The sequence below is a fragment of the Anticarsia gemmatalis genome, chromosome 20 (assembly GCF_050436995.1).
Source record: "Anticarsia gemmatalis isolate Benzon Research Colony breed Stoneville strain chromosome 20, ilAntGemm2 primary, whole genome shotgun sequence".
Taxonomy (NCBI): domain Eukaryota; kingdom Metazoa; phylum Arthropoda; class Insecta; order Lepidoptera; family Erebidae; genus Anticarsia; species Anticarsia gemmatalis.
The window spans coordinates 9,310,862-9,335,181 of record NC_134764.1 but is presented as its reverse complement, the minus strand read 5'-3'; the positions used below and the strand labels follow the sequence as shown (position 1 = coordinate 9,335,181).

General features: G+C 32.5%; 1 protein-coding gene across 3 annotated transcripts in view; it reads left to right on the top strand.

Annotated features, from left to right (window-relative positions):
* The window catches only part of LOC142981790 (uncharacterized), a 360,767-nt gene that overhangs the window by 290,987 nt on the left and 45,460 nt on the right, over positions 1–24,320 (top strand). For 2 of the 3 annotated variants that reach the window (XM_076127897.1, XM_076127896.1), the window contains one exon: positions 1,775–1,802. The exons of the other annotated variant lie outside the window; for it this stretch is intronic. The gene's annotated coding sequence lies outside the window, so the exon portion shown is untranslated. The remainder of the gene's footprint in view (positions 1–1,774; positions 1,803–24,320) is intronic. 3 annotated transcript variants of the gene reach the window in all.

The following is a 24,320-nucleotide window of genomic DNA, read 5'->3' as shown; positions in this document are numbered from 1 at the left end:
CCGAGGGATTTATATTTGATGGCGAACAAGATGTTCGCGGTTTAGTTTTTGTCAGTTTTTAACTGGATTTTTAAAGAAATGGGAGCGAAATCTGAATAATTGTTAAATAGGTTTTTGATTCTGTATTCTGCGTTTCTAGAGGTCCGGTCGTAATTTTTGCTGTTGATATAATTTGTGTTTAGGTGATTGTTATAAGAGTAAAAGATTCAGTCAGTTACAGGTAAATTATTTTGGTGTTACGTGTGGATGTAATAAACGACAAGGTTAAAATTAATTATAAACGATATCTGAGTGACGAATCAAACTAATGTGTATAGTTGCATTGACCGTTAATAACAATTATGCTAGACACAGTATTTAGTAACTCGTCGCATAAATATTTCTACGATATTCCATAATTAATACTACTTTTTAATCCTTTCAAACTTTCGCAACCCTTTTATCCTTCAGCGTTGTAAATATCTTCAAGGCAAAATTAATAACTCAACACAAAATGCTTATAAAACAACGAAAAATGCAAGTTTATCATAACTTTGTCTTTTCTCATTTAGTTGGGAGGTCAACGCGGCGAACTTTAAAATTGTGTCCTCAAAATTTTTCCTTTTTAAATTAGTACGTCTTTTTTGGCGTATTTTATTAAATTTGCCGACGGCTTTGCCTTGTTTCCTGGACATTATTATGAAGGTATTTGCAAGAATTTGGCTATTATCCAAATGGGTAAAGGTGTTGGCTAGTGAGTTTGTGTAATTTACAGACATTAGATTGCTTTATATATTTACAGTATGATGATGACATGCATGGATTAGATTACACCAAAAATAGTTCATAGGGATTGTGCTACCTCCACAGGAAAAAAGCGTAATCTTAGTACTGTTTTATGTATTGAATGATATCAAATGAATTCTTGTACTTTTGTTAGGCTTAAGTTTTGTTTGAAGGATTATTCAAATTCTGCTTACTGTTGCAGCTATTTGCTTAAACCTAATTTTATTATTTCTGCTATTACGTTGCTTCTGGTTAGCTCGTTCATATAAGTTGTGTACTTATTTAAGGGCACTAATAAATAAATCGTCTTTTCAACCAAAACTACTTTTCGAACACTTACCTATATCACCATCATTATATCACATAGAAGCAAGAACGCTTCAATAAAATTAAATACCATTTCCTCTCAAACTACACCCGAAACTTTTTGTCCATATATATTTCTTCTACAATTTCACTTTTACCGCAAGAACTCGACACCTCCTTTCAACCTAGGCGTAGGTCAGACAAAAACTAACATAGACTGAAATAGTCTAGTATGTTTCCCAATTTCGCGAGCCTCTCAAATCGTTTGCAGAATAAGACTGGGTATATTATTATTTCACGAAAAATTTTCAAATCAAATGAACGAAAGTGTTTGCTGCATTATTTCGATTTGAAATATAAATACACTGTATTGTATAATATAAGTAAGGTATTTTATCTTGATTGTTTAATTTGTTAACTAAGATTTAATCACGTATATTCTTTATATCGTTTCTTTATTGGTGCGCTGGTAATGTTTGCATTTCATTATTTAAAAGCTATAGTATATTTAACATCAACAAATAAACTCTTTCCTTTATTTATTTGCAACATTTTTAGTTGGTATATATATTTATATTAACCTATTAACCAAAATATTATTATTTATATTAACCGATGTAATACGCATATTACGATGTTTTAGCGCAACACTATCAAAAGCTTAACCAAAATCCAAACTAACGAAAATCTATTTTTGTTCAAGGTCATCAGCTTGAGGCCTTCATAGAGGGGTAAGTTTCCATCATCCCTTGAGTCTGGGGCCCAAAAATAACGGTATCGATTACACTGTCCTTATCTCAGTAGCCCTACCATGAGTTGGCGTAGTTAAAAACTAGAGTAGTTAACGTGAGAACGCAACTACAACAGTGGGCTCAAATAGGGAAAGAATGAACGACAAAGCCAATCTAAATTCACTGTTGTTTAATTTAACTACACGTTATTAAATATGGCGACCCATGGTAGCAATTTTGGTACCTTAAATATCCGCTAGAGGCGCTGTTCGAGTTTTACTAGAACTACAGTGTCTCCGGGAAACTATAGTTATCAACTCATGGTAGCGCTACAGTACATTTTTGTTGGCCCAGCCGAGGGCGACAAAGACGACATTTATTTTTAACCGATTCAAAAGGGTTGGGATATTTGATCATTTTAGGTAGCCACGGTAAAGAGACTTTGAAGAATGTTTTTGATACATTTCAGGAGTTTTATTCTTTTGAAATGTAGATTTTTTAAGGAAATCAGGTTTGATGACGTATACAACAGCAACGTGGTTTAAAAACTTGGAATCATCAAAATTTTCATTTATGCACGTACGTTTAGGTAAAGTTAACTTTAAGCGTTTGTAAAAGAAGCTAGGAGGAGTAAATTATTCACCGTCCAAATCCTGTGCTGATTGGCATAAAATTTTGTTCAGTCATCATATTTTCATCAACAATTAAATGAACTGACGAATGTTATAACATGAACTGTAATAAATAAAGCAGTAAAATTACAGTTGACACTAGTAAAACATGTTGAAATCCACTGTATCTTGGCAGTCAATTTTCACGAAATTGTCCACTCGGTCAGTGCGGTAACGGTCGACAATTTGTGCTGTGTCGACGTTCTATAATAAAAGTTGCAATCGTTACATAAATGTATACTTTGGAACGAATTTAAACGTTTACTCCGATATGTTTTTACGTTTTGATTATACATATATTTCACGAAAGAAACGTTTAAAATTATTTTGGGATTTCTATTTCTTCTGTCAAATGAATAAGATCAACAAATAATTTTACTAGTGTAATGTTCTGACATTAAATTTTCACTTACACATCTACAGTCACTACTATCGAGTATCGAGAGATCGTCATTTGAAATGTACTAAACAATTAGTTCTCACGGCATCCGCTAGGAATGCAGATCGGGTTTTCATATTAAAAAATGTTGATAGTCGATAGTAGGTAGTAAAAAATTACCCCCTTTGATACCAAAGAAACCAAGTTATTCAAGCATTCAAATTGACTTGACTATTCCTGTCTATATACATCACAGCTAGTCCATACTGTTAATAAATAAATATTATGATACGTATTTAAGTTTAAAAATATAAATAAACCTCCTATTCCGTGAAACTTAAAGTAGCATCAACATCATTAACTTAAAAACATTCTTCTTAAGCTCCTACACAATGTCTCAATTACAAGTACTAAAATATAACAGAGAAAAAAAAAGTGTTCACTCATAATAATACCTCTCAAAATATCTTAGAAGAACGTCAAACAAAGTTTAGCCCGCCATAATGACACAGGATCTTCGAAATATCGAAAAATACTGTTGTAAAAAGTTCCCAACTCGAGAGTGCAAAAGCTGAGATCTCCGTGCCCTCTCCGAGAGTTTGTCACTCATTTGAATAACAAGAGAAACCTTTTTTCTTCCTCCCTCCTCACCCCCCACCCTCCTGTTTAGGCTCAGATTATATAGCACTAGTATAAACGGTTTTGTTCTATAGCTATGTAATCTATCGAATTACGAAATGAGTCACTTTACAAGAAATGTTGTTGAAACAGTTAGTTAGTAGTTTTTATATATAGTTGTCGTAAAATTCTTCGTAAGATTCTTCCCGGAATTCTTTCTGTTTTGTTAAGATTTGACTTCAAGGAGCACTGATTGTGTTATGCCTCGGTCACAAAATTGTCTGAAGCTATCTTGCCTCCAAAAAATAAATATCACTAAAAAGTAAATATCACGTTCATACTTTGTTACATCGAAAACCAATTAGCAATGAACCAAAAAGCAGCGTCCCTCAAACGAACATAAAGCAAAAAAAGAAACGCCATAATTCATGACGTTTTACTCGAAAATAAAATCATAATCAAATTCATTTTGTACCGATCCAATGATTTTCGAGTTTTCTACGTCCATATAATTTTATATAACGGTGGGATGATGAAATTTGTTAGGTTCGCATCGCCAATGTTTGCCGTCGAGGTTTGCACAATTTCGGGGTTTCATTTGAACCTCCCCGACCTCTTTTGATCTCAATCTCTGGGTTTAATAAAGGGACTTTACTTGAAATCGTACTTTGAGCATGTGGAACAAAAAGCGTTAATTGTGGCTGTGTCAAGTCAAGTTTCACTTGTTTTTGTGACGTAATACAAAGTTGAGAATATTATACTGTATTTAATACATATTCTGATATCATGTAGAGATTCATGAATTGCTTTTTTGTCTGGTTTTCGTAGTGTTTTAAAGTAAAAAGTTATTTCATTTCAAAGTGACTTCAATTGGTACTAGTGTTTCAAAGTAAAAAAGTTATTCCATTTCAGAGTGACTTCGATTGATATTGACTAATTTGATGCACATGAAACTTACACTTCAATGGTCATATGAAAACGGGAAATATTTCGACGTAATTGTCATGGGTATAAAAAAATACGCGAAAATTATTGTTATATTATTGTTATATAAAATATTGGCAAAATGAACACTACAAATGGAACACTCATGGATAGCCTTTTAACATGAAAAAATGAAAAAGTACTTAAAAAAAGAGATACAAAAATAGCGATTCAAATTAAGTATTTACGAAATTCTCGCATTTAACACAAGCTTATAGCAAACAAATGTAATCTTCGTTTAATATACAAGTCCAAGTCGCAATTTAGTTGTCAAAGGGCGCACCGCGGCCGCTTGCAAATTGCCCGCCCGATAGCCGGACACAGAGCTACGAATGTTGATATGAGATTATGACAAGACCTTTGTGTGTTTAGACGTTTTTTAACTAGGACTTACTTATGGCATGTATTGAGATTTGTGGTCTTTTTAGGTGACAAAACAGCTATTATATTTACAAAACTTCTTGTCCATATGCTACGAAATAGAAATTATAGACTTCTTCTTCTAATCGTATGGTAAGTGGTCATATTTTATCATTTTTGACCATGAGCTTTTGGCATCTAATATAACATTGGAAAGCCAGCTATCATATTTTCTCTTTCTAAGTTAAGTTGTCATTTTAGCTAGATTGCAGTATCTATAGCAATATGCAAAATAATGCAAAAGATTATCTTATCCATACTAGACCGCACGCAAAATTAATAAAATAATTTTAAAATTAATCCTTAATCTAATAACTACTATTACCAAAAACATTCAAAATATCCAATAAAACATCACGAGTGATATTTCTCCAAAAGAGAGGTAAAAATTCGACATTGTATTCCTGAAAAACTAGCTTCTACATGGAGGAAAATTTTTGCGTATTCGCAGCTTTTTGCCAGCCAGATCTATGCCAGAACTATGTTGTTTCTATACCCACAAACATTTTTGCGTATTTCCCAGTTTTGCTTGCCAGTTCTATGCTATTTGTTGCACTATGTTCTGCAATAGCCGGAGGTTACACGAGAGTAATATTCCCTATGTACACCACGCTAAATGAATTAACTACATCATTCATATTATAGATATAAACTGGTGGCGTTTTTAAACTGTAATAAGTATGTGTACATTTTTGTGGGGACATTTTATCGTAAACGTAGATGGGGAACATAGCAAGGCTATACATGTGTCGATTGTAAGATTTAATAAAGTTTAATGGAGAAGAAAACATAATTTAAGTAGCTATAGAATAAAAAAATCTATTTAAGATACTTACTAAATCACTCGCTTCAAATACCTATTTTTGAAAGCATGTGTTATAACTTCAGTGGTAAACTTAATACCACGAAAGCGGCATTGACAAACTATATTACAACTATACTATTGGGTAATATAAATACTATCCCGTAACTTGTAGTCAGTTGGTATTTCTTTACCAAATGTTGATTAGTGTTTTGTTTTGCTCTATTCCCATGAACAACCCAGTAGTATGGTATTTGGCTTTGACAAATGCCTACAAACTGACCCCATGTTAGACGAGTTGCAGTCATCAGGATCAATATTAGTGTAATAGTAAACATGCAACTTTAAAGTTTCAAACTTCTGGATAGAGATTATTACTGTACTTACCGCCTTTTAAGAAAGTTATACATCATCGAAACGTATTAAAAAAATAACCTAAAAACGTAATACGCTAAAAAAACATTGCTTTGTAAATTCGTTTTTTCGTTTGTAAGCTGTTTTTACACAGATGGACAGGCCGAGTTTTATGCCGAGAGAGTAAAAAAAATGTAATTCGGTTTTCATTGGAATCACGGATGGGAAAACGCAAATAAACCGGCTTGCTGGCTTCTAAAACGAATGTGTTTTAAACGCTTATAAATAAAATTGTGATGCATAGATTAATGTTCTTGAATCTGTATAAATGAATAATAATTGTAGTTATGACGTTGGGCTCAGCGCTTCTGGTTTGATTACCGGGTTGACTCTTCGACATTGATCTTGTATCTTTTTAGTTCCTTTACTTCCTTGAGTAAAACGCTTTTTGGTTTCCAACTATGATAGTAACCCGAAATTCGGTTAACTACTAGTTAAATCGCAGTACACGCGCTGCATATTACATAGGCAAAGTTCCGCGTTTTCGACATCTTCTCTTACCCACACATGAAATCACAACTTGATCAAATTGATTTCTAAAAAATTCTTTATCCACATTCATCTCGTCTTAAATACAAACCAGTATAATGTATTAACAAAATATAATCGGAACCCAAATTCTAATAGAACATAACATAAAGAGAGACGAACAATTATAAAAAAATCCAATATTCATTATTTCATCTGCCGACCCTAAAGAATCCCTATAAAAATAATCTATTGAACCATCAGCCTTTTGCGAAAAGTTTTACGATTTTTTCTAAAGAAATGGTTTATTGATTGATAAAACACAAGGTCACTGTGAGTGGGCACTTTTCTTGCCTTTTTTAATATCCTGATCTTAATATCAGGGGTTTTTCGTAAAACGCTGGCTAATCATCTATTTACTTTATCTCGGGTTCGGCTCGGCCGCCTTTTATATTATAATAGTTGTCTATAGGTTCCTAGTTATCATATTCTCGGTAATCTTTTGTGGGGATGTTGTTTGTGTTTTTGTCTATAAGGTTGTGTATGTTGCTCTATATAATTAAATAGAAACTATAATATGGTATTGTATTTAAATCTCTATTTCGTGTTGATGGTGTTTGTCGTGGTAATTCACTCTTCTTCTTTTCTTTCAATCATGTTGCTAAGAGTATATTGTTTTAATAAAAAAAAAATACCAACATAATCATGATGTTGTACATTCCACGAAACTTAATATGTGTACATTATGTTTCTGGAAAATCGGCTCCAGAAACAAATTCAATTTGACAAGGTAACAGATTAACTCCTTGTGCAATGACATAAATACGCCCTTCACAAAACCTGCACAGGTCAAGCTAAAAGCCTAATCTACTTCAAAACACAGATCCAATCTGTAACCCTACTACCCTATAACCAGTTTCCCATAGTACCTGCGAATAGACATGAATTTATCGAACAAACATCTTGCATACGCCTATGAATATCTGGATTATCCGAATAGAAATGAGGCCTATTTCTGTTCGTAGCTGTGCAAAGGATTCTCTTGATCGAACAGACGTTGCAAATACAAGCTTTAGGTTTGTATTTGAAGGAGAAATAACAAAATAGTTTGAGTATAAGTCATGACAAGTAAAGTTATAGATACATACATAATATCATGCCTTTTATATCTGAAGTAGGCAGAGTATAGAATACCCACATTTCGTTTTTAACAATGTCAATCAGACACGGTAATAGAGGGCGAGCCTATTGCCATTTACCTAGTTAGTACATTTGCTTTTTAAGATGTACCAGATTACCTATGTATATGCGCTTTAATGGTTCGCTAAATATTCGACACACCTCCTAAACCCTTCGGCGATGTACGTTCAGCGGCAGCTTCTAAGGCGACTTTAATAACACAGCACCCGTCTTGACTGAACGTTGCGTCAGCAGTCGCTAAACATACGTTAAGCATACGTTGTGTTTGACAAAAAAATATATATGTATATTTCAAATATTTTACGAAAATTGACGAAAAATGACTCAAGGAACATGTTCAATGACAAGAATGATTTGCTTTCGCATCACGATTTATCTCAGAACAGGTATTCTTCAAAGTAAAGATAAACAGAACCAAGTCAGGGATACTATTTCCAAGAATCGTCTATCAAAAAAGGAGACAAGATGAATATCAAACTATACTTCGTCCAAAATCATATTTGCTTGTAGCGCGATTTGCAGTACAACCGTATCGTTTTCGCATCGAGTAAATGACAAGTAAAATTGCTATCAAATAAATGTTTTTTTTTGCCAGAAACTAGCCGCTACTACTATTGACTCCTGAAAACTGCTAGCTGGCGCTAATTAAAAGGTCTTTTTTTGTAACGCAATTTCCAATACTCGGTATTATCGAATCGCTTTCCTTATCGAAACAATAGTTCCTTCTGTTTACGCTAAAGGAGCTGCGGCGCTATTATTTGCCACTATTAACAACCGAATAGATATCGAAAAATGATATATACGAGTATATATATAAATCTAATCCGCGCCCTAGTGAATGTCGTAGGTACTAGTTGTTTAGTACATTTTTAAAGTAAAATTCTCAATACTCTTTAGTACCAACTGTAGAGAGTCGCTACTATCCAGTGCCTCTAATACGTATCGTAGATACTAGGTTGTTCAGTACATTCTGAATGTCAAATTCATAATACTAGTCCGTACCGCAGTAAAAAATCGCGCTACTATATTTTTCATTCTTCGAAAGCTATTCAATAGTGGTAGTAAATCATCTCAATACTCAAACACTCACACAAGTATCAGTTACGCAACAAACTCTTATAAGTCATACAACTTACAAGAAACAATAACAGCACCGATAATATCAGATACGACTCCAACCAAAACATTTCTATAAACACAACGAAACCACTGACAAGGAAAATTCAATTGTACGCAGTCCCTCGCACCTTTTCAAGTTTTCCAATTAGATGGCACTGTGTTTCGGCTCGCTAGATTTAACTCATAACCGCGGTAATGTTGTGAACATCTGTGTCTCACACAATAGACTGTGTATGATATGAAGAACGGAATCTTCGATTGTACAAGTTTTGCTTTAAGTTTTCTTCTTGTATATTGTGTTTTTGGTCGGTTGTTTTAGATATGGAGTTGCTTTTGCTGTGTGAATGTAGCTTAGTTTCTTAGTTTGAGTCTAGATTAGATTAACTCAAGTCTTTGAGCTCAAAACGGTCATTAAAATATTTTTTTTTCGCCATGGTTATGATCTATACTAATATTATAAAGCTGAAGAGTTTGTTTGTTTGTTTGTTTGAACGCGCTAATCTCAGGAACTACTGGTCCGATTTGGAAAATTATTTCAGTGTTAGATAGCTCATTTACCGAGGAAGGTTTTAGGCTATATATCATCACGCTACGACCAATAGGAGCAGAGCAGCAATAAAAAATGTTACAAAAACGGGGAAAATTTTGATTCATTTTCTCTTATGTGACGCAAGCGAAGTTGCGCGGGTCAGCTAGTTAAAGATAAAACTTGTACACAATAGGCTTTAGAGTTTTGGGCTATGAATGTCTTAAAAACCTGTCCTTGAAAATAAATTAATTAATTTAAACTCAAATTTATAAAATACCTATACAGGTTTTATATGCCTGTTGCAAATGGAAACATAAGATTAGTAATTTATTTGTTTTGAGAGTTCGTTGTGTTTAGCTGAGCTGATTTAAAACTAGGCTAATTTCATTCCTTATTTGTCTATTCCTCCGAAACAACTATTCTTACCACACAAATAAAAAAACTTGAACAAAACGAAACCAAAAGAAATAAGCCAAATAAACCATCGTAGTTTTCAAAAGTCCGTCCAAGACCTCGCATTTTCATAAGATTCTTTGAGATGGTAAGTTCCCGTATAATTTTATTTTTGAAGCCGCAAAGTTTGCACTACGTCCACTATTCATTCCCAAGTTTCAGTCAAACGACTTTTGGTAAACAAAAAAACGTACTAATTCGAAAATTACTCCGTTTGTTTTCAACAATTTTAAGACTATTTTCTGCTTTTTAATTCGGAGAAGTGTCTGTGAGATATTGGGGCTTTATGAGATATTATTTTGTAAAAATATATTTAGGATAACTTTTAACATTGGGAACTTGTAAACTAAATAGCAATAGGTAATACAAATAAGCTAATACGGGTCCTATGGACTGTTTGTAGTCGGACTTGATCAATTTTATTCGTTTAGACGCGGTAACATCATTGACCCTAAATTCAGAAAAAACTGTTACCCAGTACTAGTTGTATATTCACATGAACCTTAAAGAGCCAGTTTTGGACTCATTGTAGTTCTTATTAAAGAAGTAGGACACTAGATGACTGTTTTTTTTAATTCATTTATTCCAAACCATTCTGCGGGTTTCAAAGAAAGAATGGATTTTAAACATAAAAGTAATTTCTACACGCAGTAATCTTGTTCATGTACTACAAAACATTAACATAAAGACTGAACACTTATTCAATAAACTATCCATCCATTTTCCAGTTTATTCAATATCAAAGGCGATTAAGCCTAAGTTCACACATGATCGTCTAACCTGTGATCTCCGATATGTCACTCGACGGTGCGTAACGGTGCCTATCCATGCATTGATTGCCAAAGCCAATTAGTTAGGACGTGAGACAATCTGTCATAATATACGTGAGGTATATGTAATCCAGTTGGGTTAGATTAGAGATTTAGTAATGTAAGCAAAATTTGTTTTATGATCGTAGAAATATAAATGAAAAGAAAGATATTATTTTGGGAGAATTATTAGTTTCTCCAAAAATATTGTCGTTAGTCTATGATAACTTTTTGTATAAACTTCAAAGAGGATCTAATTTCTTAGTAACGACCTCAAATTCCCCGCAGTAGGGCGGGCATCTTAACATGTTTTTCACGTATTTACAGAAAATGGATATCATTATATAATGATATAAGATAAATTACAATAGAAAATATTCTCTATTATAATTAAATTAATCTAATTTTTTTTCCAGTAAAACTAGGCTTCAGCTTAGTATTATATTTTAAATATGGTCGATCTTGTTTGCTCGATAATATTTATCCAAATGCTAGAATTGTATTATGAAATTAAAATTCACACAATAACATCATGAGATCAAAAGTCACTTAATAACCTCGAACCCAATACCTTTTAAAATAAATCACAATGAAACTCAAACAGAAAACTAACTGGAAAAAAGAAATCTATAAATCAACTCGATTAAAAACAAGAATCAGATGGGATGAAGGAATCTGTGATAAGATTGATGCTTAGCTCCCGTTCGGTTCATTATCGTGACCGGGTGCCGCTTCCAATAGATGGAACCTCCCTTGATATCAGATTGTTGAAAATATTGCCGATTCCCGAGACTTGTTCAATGATTTAATTTTGGTAGATTGATTTTTTTTAGTTTTTGCTTTATAATGATATATAATAGTTGTTTCTTTGGCAACTTTTGTTAGTGGCTAATGGTGATATGCAAATTAAAGAAACGTGCAAGGTAATACTTTTATTCTGGTAAGTGATATATGTTTTATTTATACGAATTTATCAAAACGTGTGTTACTAAATCATTTTAGGAGCAAAATCATTCTTATTCAAGCGGTTGTGCTTGTGTGGCGTGGACCAATATTATATTATCGAAAAACACGAAAAAAATATTTTTAACAAATATACATCATACAATCTTACGCTTTTTTTCCGTCAGAAATGTATTTTTGAGACGTTTTGTGATTTCCTTCTAGTATTTACACCAATGTGTCTGCGAGAAATTGTAATTATTAATAACCGGGCACCACTCTTTGCATATTCTGCAAGTTATTTTAAACAACAACGAACGTCCGCTCCTCGACAGTACTAAGTGTAGGCAATGGCGCTACTGATCACTTTTTCAAAATCACAAAGTTGGAACGACAAAATTAATATTCATACAAACAGTAAACGTTTCTCCAAACAAATCGTTCCTACGATTAATTTAATGGATTTCTTCAGGATTATTAATGAGCTATTTATTCTTAATGATGTCAAATAAATTGGGTTACTTTGGAGCACTTCATTCGACGGTCGGTGCTTGAGGAATAATTAATTTAACATAATTATGTCAACCCACACTTAGTCTTCATTGTGTTATGCGTGAGGAAATTATGCTTGAAAGATGTCTATTTTTGGTACTTGAAAAATGGACCGTAATTCAATGGAGATTTTTAGGTATGAATTTGTTTTATGATAATTTGTTTCCTGGCCGGAAAAAAGTTAATGAAATGACATTATGGCAAAATAATGTGTAATTTTAATATACTGTACTATTGAAATGGATTAGGAGTTATATTAAAATGCATTTTAATATTAGATTATTGATTGACCTGGGCGTAACTCTTTGCATGGTCTCGAAGAATTCTTATTGCCCCGATAAATTTCTACAAAAGCCATTTTTCGTATCTATAAACTATTTGAAAATACCATAACAAGAAGTTAAAAAATATTCAAAACCTACCATAAAAATGAAGCATAGAAATTTTATCAGCGTATTTTTTTGCAACTCTACCTTTTACAAAATTCACATCCATTTAACAAATTACGAAACAAATTGATAGCTAGTAATCCCAAAACGAAACTACCACAATTTGTCAAAAAAGCTAGATAAAAGCCATTTTATAACAAGCACATGAATATTTAAAATCAATGAACGAACAAAAAAATTGCAATAAAACCACCCTGTATATCAAATGAAAGCATACGACCACGTTACTGTAAAAAAAAAGTAATAGTTATGTGCGAGCTGGGATTGTGCTAACAGTGTTCCGTATATCTAAAAAAAACTGTGCTTTATTGCTTGGATACTGCTAACGCGTTAACATAGTGTGGGCTTTTGTTTTTTTTTGTATCTCTAAAATTATATGCTGTCGCATTTTATAAGCTATCGGAATATATTTGAAGGTGACTAATGTTACGATGTAAATGATTCTATATCTATGTCATAAAGGCACAAGTAGCGTATGACTGATGGAAAATTGCTGATAATAGTATGATCAAAATTTAAATGCTCTGCAGTTTTTTTATGTTACAAAATATTTTATTTTTATTTATTTATTTATTTATTTATGGTTCGCCTACAATTGTTACACTTTTCTTACATAGGTAAACATACACAGGAAAAATAGGATATATGTGTACAATATTAATCGGCAAACACAACATGCATAGAAGACAGATAGATTACAAACTATCAATGATCCAGTACTTTCAATACAAATTTTATATTAGATATAAAGATATATAATAATAAACGTACATACACACAAACAAATTGTTGTATGTATAATGCAAGCTTTAGTACACATAATAGGATTTGTCTGCATACGCGAATTTACAGCAACAACAATTCCAAGTGTGTGACAAGTTTTACCCCGAAATTTACGGATCTCCATAAAGCCGAAAAAATGTATTTTTCTGCATGTTTTCACCGTCGTTCATAAATTGAATGTGGCCAGCGATAAAACATTGTAAAACAGCGGTTACGCGTTGATTCATGTTGAAAACAAAATGTTATATTGTTTGCTTCTGTCTTTGTTTTAAGGCTGTTGGTTTATGCATTTGAGACAGTTGGTAAAATATGTAGTTATTTTTAAACTCGAGGGTAATTTTGTTGTGCCGTTTTTATTTAAATAACGGTGCATTTATTATGGAGGTCAAGGTTGAATGAATGTATAAAGGTCAGTTATGGACAGTGATTGTCAAAGTTTCAGTTACACTTGTAACTACAGTACAAACCGAATTGTTCATACACAGAATTATGTATGCCATTTTTTGTAAAGTACTTTTTTATATTGTACCAAAACTTAGCTTAGAGTTCTACTAAATTTGAAAAAACAAACTTTTACGTTGGTTTATAATTTTTATATCAAATTTATATTTGAAACGTGGCCAACTTACAAACCACATAACCCTCCTCTGCCTTACGCAATCGGATAAACATAACAACACACATTTTGTTATTTACATCATAAAAATGCACACATTTTATTACTTTCCTATATTGTTACATAATAAAAACAAGAGCGTTGACGGAGTGACGGCCATTTGCAAAAAGTCGCACCCCTCTGGAGCACGTAAAACGTCACGTCCTCGCTATGAATACCAATAGCAGTCGATATGAGACTCGGTACTGAAGTATCAACACTGAATATCGGTGAAGATTGTAAAACTATTTGCTTGGTAGTAAATAGTAGAGATATTTCGTGCGGTCAGTCTAGATTTAGAATGTGTCTGGGTCTACGTGGTTTGGTTGTGTATGTAAATTTTCAGCATCAAGCTTGCAAAAACATTTTTTTTATCTAGCTTATTTCAGTGTCCCACTGCTGAGCAAAGGCCTCTCCCATAAATGTCCGGTCTCCTTGGTCGATTGTTACAAAAACAATTTAATTGAAAATAAATATACATTTTTAAGCGACTTTAAAAGGAAGAGGTTCTTATTAAATTTAATAATACGTCACCCATTTACAATGTTTTATACTCATGTTATTGTAAAGCAAAGGAAGTTTGGGATTGTAGCAGGTGGCGTTCTTTAATCTGTGCTTTCGCCTATGGGAAGACGGCGTGATCAGCAACTGTTTAGAAAACGAGTGAAAAAAGTAGAAACAAGTTTTGCTTTTATGGCATACGAAATAATGACCATGGAATTATTGACCTTATATTACTCCAGGAAAAACATTTGCTCATGAACTCTGATTTGTGATCGTTGCGTGAACTTTATCACAAAAAACAGCCTGCAAAAGTTAAAAGCCAGGCAAAGTGAACATCAATCTAACACACACACACGCGAGATACTTTACTTCAATATTTATTTACACTGTAAATTCGGTTATTCGAAGCCGAAAAACTCGCTCAATTTCGTATAAAAACCATTTTATTCGAGCTTCATATAAAATGAATTGCATTTTCCGCACACCAATCGAATTTTTATCGTCCTATAATAGGGCTTTCATAGCGGTTCATTTTAACTACGCCTGAGTCGTAAAATACTTGGAATCTATTTCTTTAATTTTGAAAAACGTTGAAGGTCTGTTTTTATTACGGGCTACTTTCACGCGATCGTTTTGTCAAATTGTAGGTCATCAGTTTTTAATGAATTCTTTCAATTTTTTAGTACCTATGGCCATAGTCCACAGACGTAACATTCTTTATACTTTGTACGTATACTTACGAAATATCGAACTTTTTATTTAATAATATTTTTATTACATAGGACTTACACGTTATGGCAAAATCGGGTCTATTTTTAACACCTCTGCCTACACTTTCGGGCATAACATACGTGATTTTATAATTTTAAATCACCAATGGACCATAAAAGAATAAGAAGGACACTAACTTGAAAAGATAACAGATCAGACCGAATATATCACATTTACTACAATACTTTTAAATAAAATAACCTGAAGTTAGTAACCACAAAATCACTTTTTAACCCAAAGCACATTCCTAATTACTCATTCTACCCACTAAAAGAATTAACATCACCTAAAACCAAGAAAAGACCTGTATTATTCAAATTAGTCTCAATTAAACTCATTCCACTCCATTCCAGTCATTAAATAAGGAAATTAACTTTGGAAGCTACCATTTTTAAATTCTAAATCGAATCGTGACAAATTTCCACATGCTTTTCGTTCGAACGCCTCCCAATTGCGTCGCCAATAAAAAGTAAATTTGCATACGTAATAATAAGGCTTCTGTTCTTTATTATTACCCTTTGTTTCTATGTGAGAGAAATGAGAGTGCATTCGAATGATTTCGTTTAGGTAGTGTATGTAAATTTGTGAAGTAATTATTGCAACATTTGCAATTTTAAAGTCTCTATTTATTTTGGCTACAATAATTCTGTAAAAATGGACTTAATATGTTTTTTTATTATATACTACAAACATCAAAGGCCTTTCGGGCGGCTTGAACAACTTTGACACTAGGTTAATCACTAACCATACGATAAGAAGATTATACTACTTTTAGAATACGGGAATTAATAGCGGGAAGTCCCGTATTCTAATAGACACATTATAACATGCAACACGAAACTATAAAAGTTATTATAATATATGTTATTTTTGTTAACGAAGCAGAGATTGACTTTCAAGTAGGTTCTGAATTTTATCCCTAATTGATACGTAACTGGCATTTAAGTATTATTAGTTGTTATGTATAATAGGAGTTTAAAAATACTGAAAGTGAGTCTTTTGCATCTGCAATTAAAATTCACAAAAGATTTCAAACAAGTGCCTTTACAATCAACAATTCATTCCTTTCAAAATCAAAAGGTTTTTATCGAAATCCCAATTTACATAGTTCAACAAATATTCGTACGTGCGCTAGAAAATTAAACGTATCTACCTGCATAGAACGATGAATGGGATTGTACATTCTCATTCATTCGTTCATTCAACTTCTGTATTGCATTCACTCCCTATGCTTGTTAGTGGTTTCGTCGAATTTCAACTTTATTCATTGATTATTTAAAATAGCTGAATGCCAATTTTCGCCAGCCATGTTTAGGAATTCTATACAATAGCGGTTGAAATGCGCATAACATTTTTGTTTCAACTACTAGCTCTGCAATAGTCTCTTAGCTTATAAATTTACGCATATTAATATACAATTGTAAACGATAATACATAGATATTGCCGCGATCATGCGTTTTTACCTAAATATGTACTTGAGATTTCCATTAATACAATGCTTTTATTGTTGTTGAAGCCAAACATGTTATAATAAATTCATACAATAACACTTAGTAACTTTACTAGTAAGTTCACTGATAGCTTATTACATGGATACACATATGATATTTTTTATAGCTACTACACACATGACGCCGGCACAAGGCGCGCGGGATGTCAATACTAAGCAATACCGTACCTCGATTCTTTACCACTTATGACTACCAACAACCGGCTAGCTATCGATATTTTGAAATTTAGAATGTACTGCCAATATGTTTCCTACGACACCCGTCAAAGGCGCTGATCTGATTTTCATACAAAATTTATCGATGACAGTTCGGTTGTCGGTAGTCGATAGTAGTAGAGAATCGAGGCACAGTTCGAATGCTATAAACAAATGAGGCTGGCAAGCCGCAAGACCCGTCGGCACACCCGGGAGATTCCGCGAAATCTTTTGACGCAGCCGAAGTCACGGGCAGAAGCAAGTTATATTAGTAAAAAAATCTGTAAGAACCTTTCTCAGAAAAATATAGTATTATAAAAATAAATGGTAGATTTCACTGGCTATTTATTATATTATGAGGTGATCCAAAGAAATTACGTTGACATTGCCATAGCGACGACTGCTTTGACGGAATTAGAAATTGTATGGATTCAATGGTTTCCACGTGCCTTTTAGCTTTTGTATTACCAAAATTTTGGGAAAATATTTTCTTTCAGCATTTTTTTTTTATTTTTTACAAAAGTTTGAGATGATTCAATTCATAGAAACGCCTCAATGCGTTTGGTTATTTGTACGTTTATAAAGCTTCAGTTAACAGAACAAATTTTAAGTACGACGAAGATATGTTTTAAGAAGTTCATTAAAATTAAAAAAGATATACGAGATATTTTTAAATTCTGTTGTCTTTTTCTTTAATAGTTTGTTTAGTTTTAACTTTATATATGTCTTGTAATCTCACTGTTCCTATGACCTCTTGGTTGAAATAAAAAGTTATTGTTATATTATTATAACTCCGTTCATGAATGTTTTTAAACTTTATTTTAACAAACCACGATCTTCCAACCCTATAATAATGGTGTCGTCAGCGCCTTAACCACTTCATTTCGCACCGTCAATCAGTTCCTAAATGTACGCTTTACGCACCTTATGATAAATCTACTTGTCATACCTCAACGCCATCTATTAGTCAAAGAACACACCAGTCCATTTGTCGTTAGACCTCAGGACAAAGACCAATCTCTTAATTACAAGCCACCTATTCAACTATTTCAAGGTCACTGAGCCAGACGTCTACAGGATAAATTAGTGGTTCTCAATTTTTTTACTTTGACCCCAACATTAAAATAATTTCGATTTATTTACTTTAAGCATAAGCTACCTCTTAAAATGTTGATTAAGCAATTTAACTACTAACATAATCGACAAACTGATTAAGCATCTAAATAGGAATGGGCTGATTAATGGTCTCGTACAATATAACAAGCAGAGAGACTTTTAACTAGTAGACGGACAACAACATAACGGTAGTCTTACAGATATATGTACATATATACACTTATGAATTCTCGCTTGTGTATGTTTTAAATTTTCCCGAACATAATTGACACCAATTTCATTTGATAGCGTTTTATACGTAACATTTTTAATATTTTACAAACGTTTAGTTTACTTCTCAATGACGTTGCCTAATAAAGTCAACCTCAAAAAGACTCTTATGTGTCTTTAATACAAAAAGTTTGAGAAACGCAATCCTAAACGAAGCCATCTATTTACGACCGCATAGTTAATTACAGGGACTGGTACTGCCTTAAGGCATTTCGTCTCCAGATAGTACCATAATTATATTTGAAGACTAAACAAATAATAAGGTATTATGGAAGCTAGGTAAAGTAATATTTGCGACTGATTTCTTACTTACTTCTAAGAAAATATTAAACAATATTTATAAGATACCTACGTGGGAGGTGGGTTCCAGCTTGTTTTTGTCAATCTACACAATTAAATTACAAATGCTGATAGAAAAGACAGTTTTAATTAGTCAACTTGCTTCCCTTTATGGCTTTGTCAGAACCTTGACACCTACTTTAATACTGATTTTATTGATTAATATGCTGCTGAAAATTCAGGTTTTGGTGGGGTTTTCCAGTATGTTGTTACCTACTGATTCCTTATAGATTCCTTTGATCTAGAATGATAAAATATTATTAACAGTAATTTTGTGATTAAAATAGTCTGATAATTTCTGCAAAGTTTTTGAGTTAAAAACATTTTTAAGAAGTAAATATTTTACAGAACAATTCATTCGTACAACATTATTTTCGCTTCAACATTCTTCGTTATTCAGTCTCAAATAATATTTTTCTGTGAACAAATTCAGAAAACAACTTTTAATTGACACAATTTTCCACCATATTGCTTAAGAAGGATCCAAAATTAAGTCAACGTAATACATGAGTGAACTGAAGTATATTTTTTCTTTGGTGTACAGTCGACGATAAAAGTGCGTAGAATTTTGTTACATTATATTATTAGAAATGGTTGTAGATATAGGCAGTGCATATGTTCACGTACTTGCTAACTATATTAGAATGTACTGAAATTGACCGTGAAAGCTATATTTCAGGATTTTAATTTGAATAAATTCAAAAAGCTTTATTTGTTTCACATTTTTATTCTTGATATGAATCTTTTCCGGTATACTTTATGCAAAAAAAGACTACTTTATAAAAACAAAAACTAACTTACAGCCAGCTTTTTCCACTAAAGCCTATTGACGAAATTTGTTTATTTTTAACATCTTGTGGATTGGATTGATGATGAGATGTCTAATAAGACACATTCAGAACACTCTTGCACATTCAAAAAACTTATTAGAACTCCTTGGACTAATTTACCTACGAGTATTAAGGGCTAAGAGATGCCATAGAGTCCATCACCTCAGTCCAGTATTCCAGTTACTTGGTTTTTTCAAAATGTATCCACTTCATAGGCTTGTGTCGGTGACAGTACATATTAAATTAATTTCCTCATGACACGAGCATGTGCGTGACATATAATATTTAATTTTATGCCTCGCTTGACATTGTAAGATGGCTTGCTTGAATTGTAATTGTGATAAGGAATCGTGTCAAGTTACACGGAAATTTGTTACAAGAATATTGGTATGTTTATTTACTTTTTTTCGGAATAACGATGTGAAAATCATACATTGAAAGTAGGCACATGATATTATTAATTCTCAGAAAAGTTCTTCGGTGTGAATTGTGAACGGATGCATGAGTTTCGTAGTCATTGATTGGATAAAAAAGAGTTCATAAATATAATATAATACATACGATCAAATCACGCCTTTTTCCCGTAGTCTGCGGGTTAACGCCACCGGTTGGAGTCCTTACAAACTTCCTTTGTTTCATTCAATTCCATACATCTTGTCATACAGAACCACAGGTTATGTTATTGAAATATACCTACACCTCAAATTCCACCATCACATTCACTCACGTTTATCAATGTAGATTCTTTTAATCGACTCTAAGCTTCGAAACGACGAAAATTCGATATTTATATAAACTATACTATGAATAAATGTCAGTTGGGTATGAAGCCATTACCTGAATTCACAATGGATTATCAAAATTACGAAGGTAGGCGTAAAAATTCATTATTCATGTCAGTGTAATTTAGATCTATTACTACTATCCACTATCCAGTAGCTTTAGTTTTATAAAGAAATTAATTTATTATTAGACTAGAAGGTTAAAGGTCATGGTATTATTAAAATGGTAACTTTGGATTGTTTTGGTGAATATCAATCTACCTTATATTATTAAGGTCAATGTAATCAACACGACAATAAAAATTATCTAAAAATATTTTTATATACTTAGTTCGTACGAGTACATAGACGTATGGTAAATTATGATTGTTAGTATTCAATATGTTTTTCTTCAAGATTTTAACAACGGTTTTACTATTTAATTATAAATACAGTTGTATTATATCTAGCTAAAAGCCTTTTAGTAGTTTACCGTACATACAGTTGACAATACAATAAAGGAAGTAATTTAACATTCAGCTTAAAAAATATATTATTTTCTTCCACCTTTCGTAATATTTATCATAATTTAATTCCCACCTTAATATCACTGAGATATTTTTCCACAAATGCACGTTACAAAAGGTATTTTCAATTTGGCACTTTGATCACGTTTGGACTTTATTAAATGCCTTACTTGAGTGTGAATGGACAAAAGAGCCGTTTGAATCACTCTACAATGGGCTTAAAATAAATCGTTCGGGAATAACGACTGCGAACTTCGATACGACGAAAATGTTATTTTTTGGTAACATTTTGCTATTTTTTCCTTGTCGATTTGCCTATATTTTATATAACTTCTGATAGCATGAGTATTTTTTACTGGTATTATGCCTTTTACCAACCCATTTGTCAAGTTGAACATATTTTATGCTGCCTAATATGTCTTGTTACTCATCACAGAAGAGTAAAAAATAATTCCAAGATACTATAAAGAAATATTAAATGCATACTTACATCTATATTTCTCTAAATCATCATGAGAATAAAAAAATGTTGCTAAAAATATTTTCGCGCTATACTAAATATGAACCAAATAATGTATTCCACTTTCCCGAAATGTAAGGTGAATAAACTCTGGACTAGTGCAAAATAATCTCCAAATCATTGTCAAATTGAAAACAGTTAGTTCAGATTTTAGTTAATAAAACAGGAAACAAACATACCGATTATTATCATTACACAAAAGCATTGAATCCGATCATGAATTTTTATCACAAAAATCTTTCTACTGGAAAATTTCTTTGATTCAAAGAACTCGGCCTAATTTTACCGATGGATATTTTCTATCCAGCACAAAAAGTAAGAAACTAGTAATAACCAAGAACTAACCTAATGAAATATGGGTAGTTATGATAATAATAGGAAAAAACTAAGTTTTCGACCCTATCCTGGCTGGGCGCCAACAGCTGACTAATTTGGTAAAAATAAAGGTGTTTTTCTTCGAATAAGTCACAGCTGAATGGTTTGGAAACCTTTAGGTTTTTTTGTAGTAAAGCTTTTATCACCACAATTCATAGCATTTAATACCTTTAAGTTTGGATTAGTAAAAATCTAATGTATAATGTAGCAATACATAGCATAATCATGTAATAATCTATGTAGCAATACATAGCAATAAAAGAGACATTTTCGACAGATAAATAATATACAGAGACATTGTCAAAATTGTCAAAGTTTCATGTCCTAGGAAAATAGACCTTACCTTAAAACCTAATAACTTACTGTACACGAATTACTTAACTCAAGTTTATATTAAATCCAAAACTGTAATTGCACAAGTTCTAACAAATACACAGGTAGGAATCCTAAATTATCAGTTGTAATGTTCCCTTCGCCGAGAAAACACCTCCGGGCTGCTGGAAACTTATTATTGATGGAAGTTCCTTTGTTTTTGTGCTAACAAACTGTTTTCAACGACAGTAAATTATACCTTCCTATTGAGAATCGCCGGCATTCGAAGATTTACTTCTATAGATATTTTTACTTCGATTTTTAGAAGTTTTAAGTTTCATTTGTTCTGGAGAGTTCGAGTGAGGATATTGCGTGCTTGGAAAATTTCTGTTGTAGTGTTTAGTAGTTCTAGATTACGGTTTCAACCGCGGATTGTTTGCGAATTTTAACTAAGTTTTTAGGTTTAGTTTTAAACTCTGATTAGAAATTTCAAGATTTTAAGACAGATATTTTGGTTGGATGTTGTTTAATATCGCTCTGATTTTCTCGCTTGTTGCACTATATTTCATAGTTATTCACAATACCTATATCATTTTTGGATGAAAACCTGACAGTCATAAGTCATTTGCGAGAACAAATTTCTTCGAGTAATCTTACCTTCAAATACTCATTAGTCGACATGAAAATCACACTACAGAAGACAAAACAGAAACAAAATTCAAAACATATCCTAACTAGAACACAAAAGACAAGCAGACATACATAAACCTATTAAAAACATTTAACTCTCCTTTGCACCGTGCAATAGAAGAAAAACACCTAGAACTTTACAAACATAATATCACCGGCAGTTCTTTATGACAGAATGTATGGATGTGAATGAGGCAAGGGATGTTGTGAGGATCGTACCAAGTGGCGTTATTTTGGTATGTGCCTATCTATACTAATCTATACTAATATTATAAAGCTGAAGAGTTTGTTTGTTTGTTTGAACGCGCTAATCTCAGGAACTACTGGTCCGATTTAAAAAAATATTTCAGTGTAAGATAGCCCATTTATTGAAAGGTTATAGGCTATATATTATCACGCTACGACCAATAGGAGCAGAGTAGCAATAAAAAATGTTACAACAACGGGAAAAATTTTGACCCATTCTCGCTTATGTAACGCAAGCGAAGTTGCGCGGGTCAGCTAGTCCCTATATAAAAAAGATGTGACAATATGTGTGTATGTAGAATTTAACAATCATACTAAAAAGTAAATAGACCTAAATTGTCCCATGTCGTACAAATACACATGATCATGTACTACAATTGTAGGCACGTTACTGTTGTGTAATGGTGCGTAACTAGTTGTAGCGTTTCTAAGCCATTGTGTCCACCACACCATTGATTTAGAAATACCTAAACATTACTATGTACTATATACAGATTGTACACAAATTAAACCATATACTGCTATTAGTATTCTAGCTTTACTAGACAGGTTTAGTAGCACGATTTTTTAACACTATTGATTATCGAAAACCAGATAACTATCGACAAATTTTGGATGAAAATGTGTCATAGGAACTACTTTTTAATAGTAGATAGTACCAAATGTAGAAAATTGCGCAACTTAATCTTTAGTTTTAAAGGCGAACGGCAGGTTTATATGAAGAATTCGTACAGCTTATAAAATGTGATGTTTAGGTTTACTTTTTGTTTTAATTGGTAGCTAATATGATAGACAAACTTATTTTAAAATTCTTATATTTTTAAAAGTTGGGAGGTAAAAGTTATGTCCATTTTTAGAAGCCCCGATAGTTCGCTAAATTGCTCAGATGCTGTCAAAACCACAATCCAAAACAACAGCAAATTAGCGGATTCGTAGACGTCAGACGAAAAGTGACGTCTAATAAGATTTTCTTTTTCTTTAGTTGTCAACAAATATAAGCCATAGACCAAAAATTATTATTTAAATAAACAAATACTTTCTAATTGATCCGGACTTCTAAAAATAATACTCCCAAATAAAAATAAGTGACTTAGTCCCCTTAATAAGTGGTACAAATTCTGTTACGAAACAACACCAACTTTAAGCTGTACGAAATCTGCCGATCTCCTTTAAGAGGTCACCTTGACTTAATAGTTACAGATATGCCTATACTGCCTATACTCGGGCCATTACAAGCGTACAAACTACTTCATAATTAAAATAATATGACAATGTGTAAGTGCAAGCGAGAGTCCCATTCAATG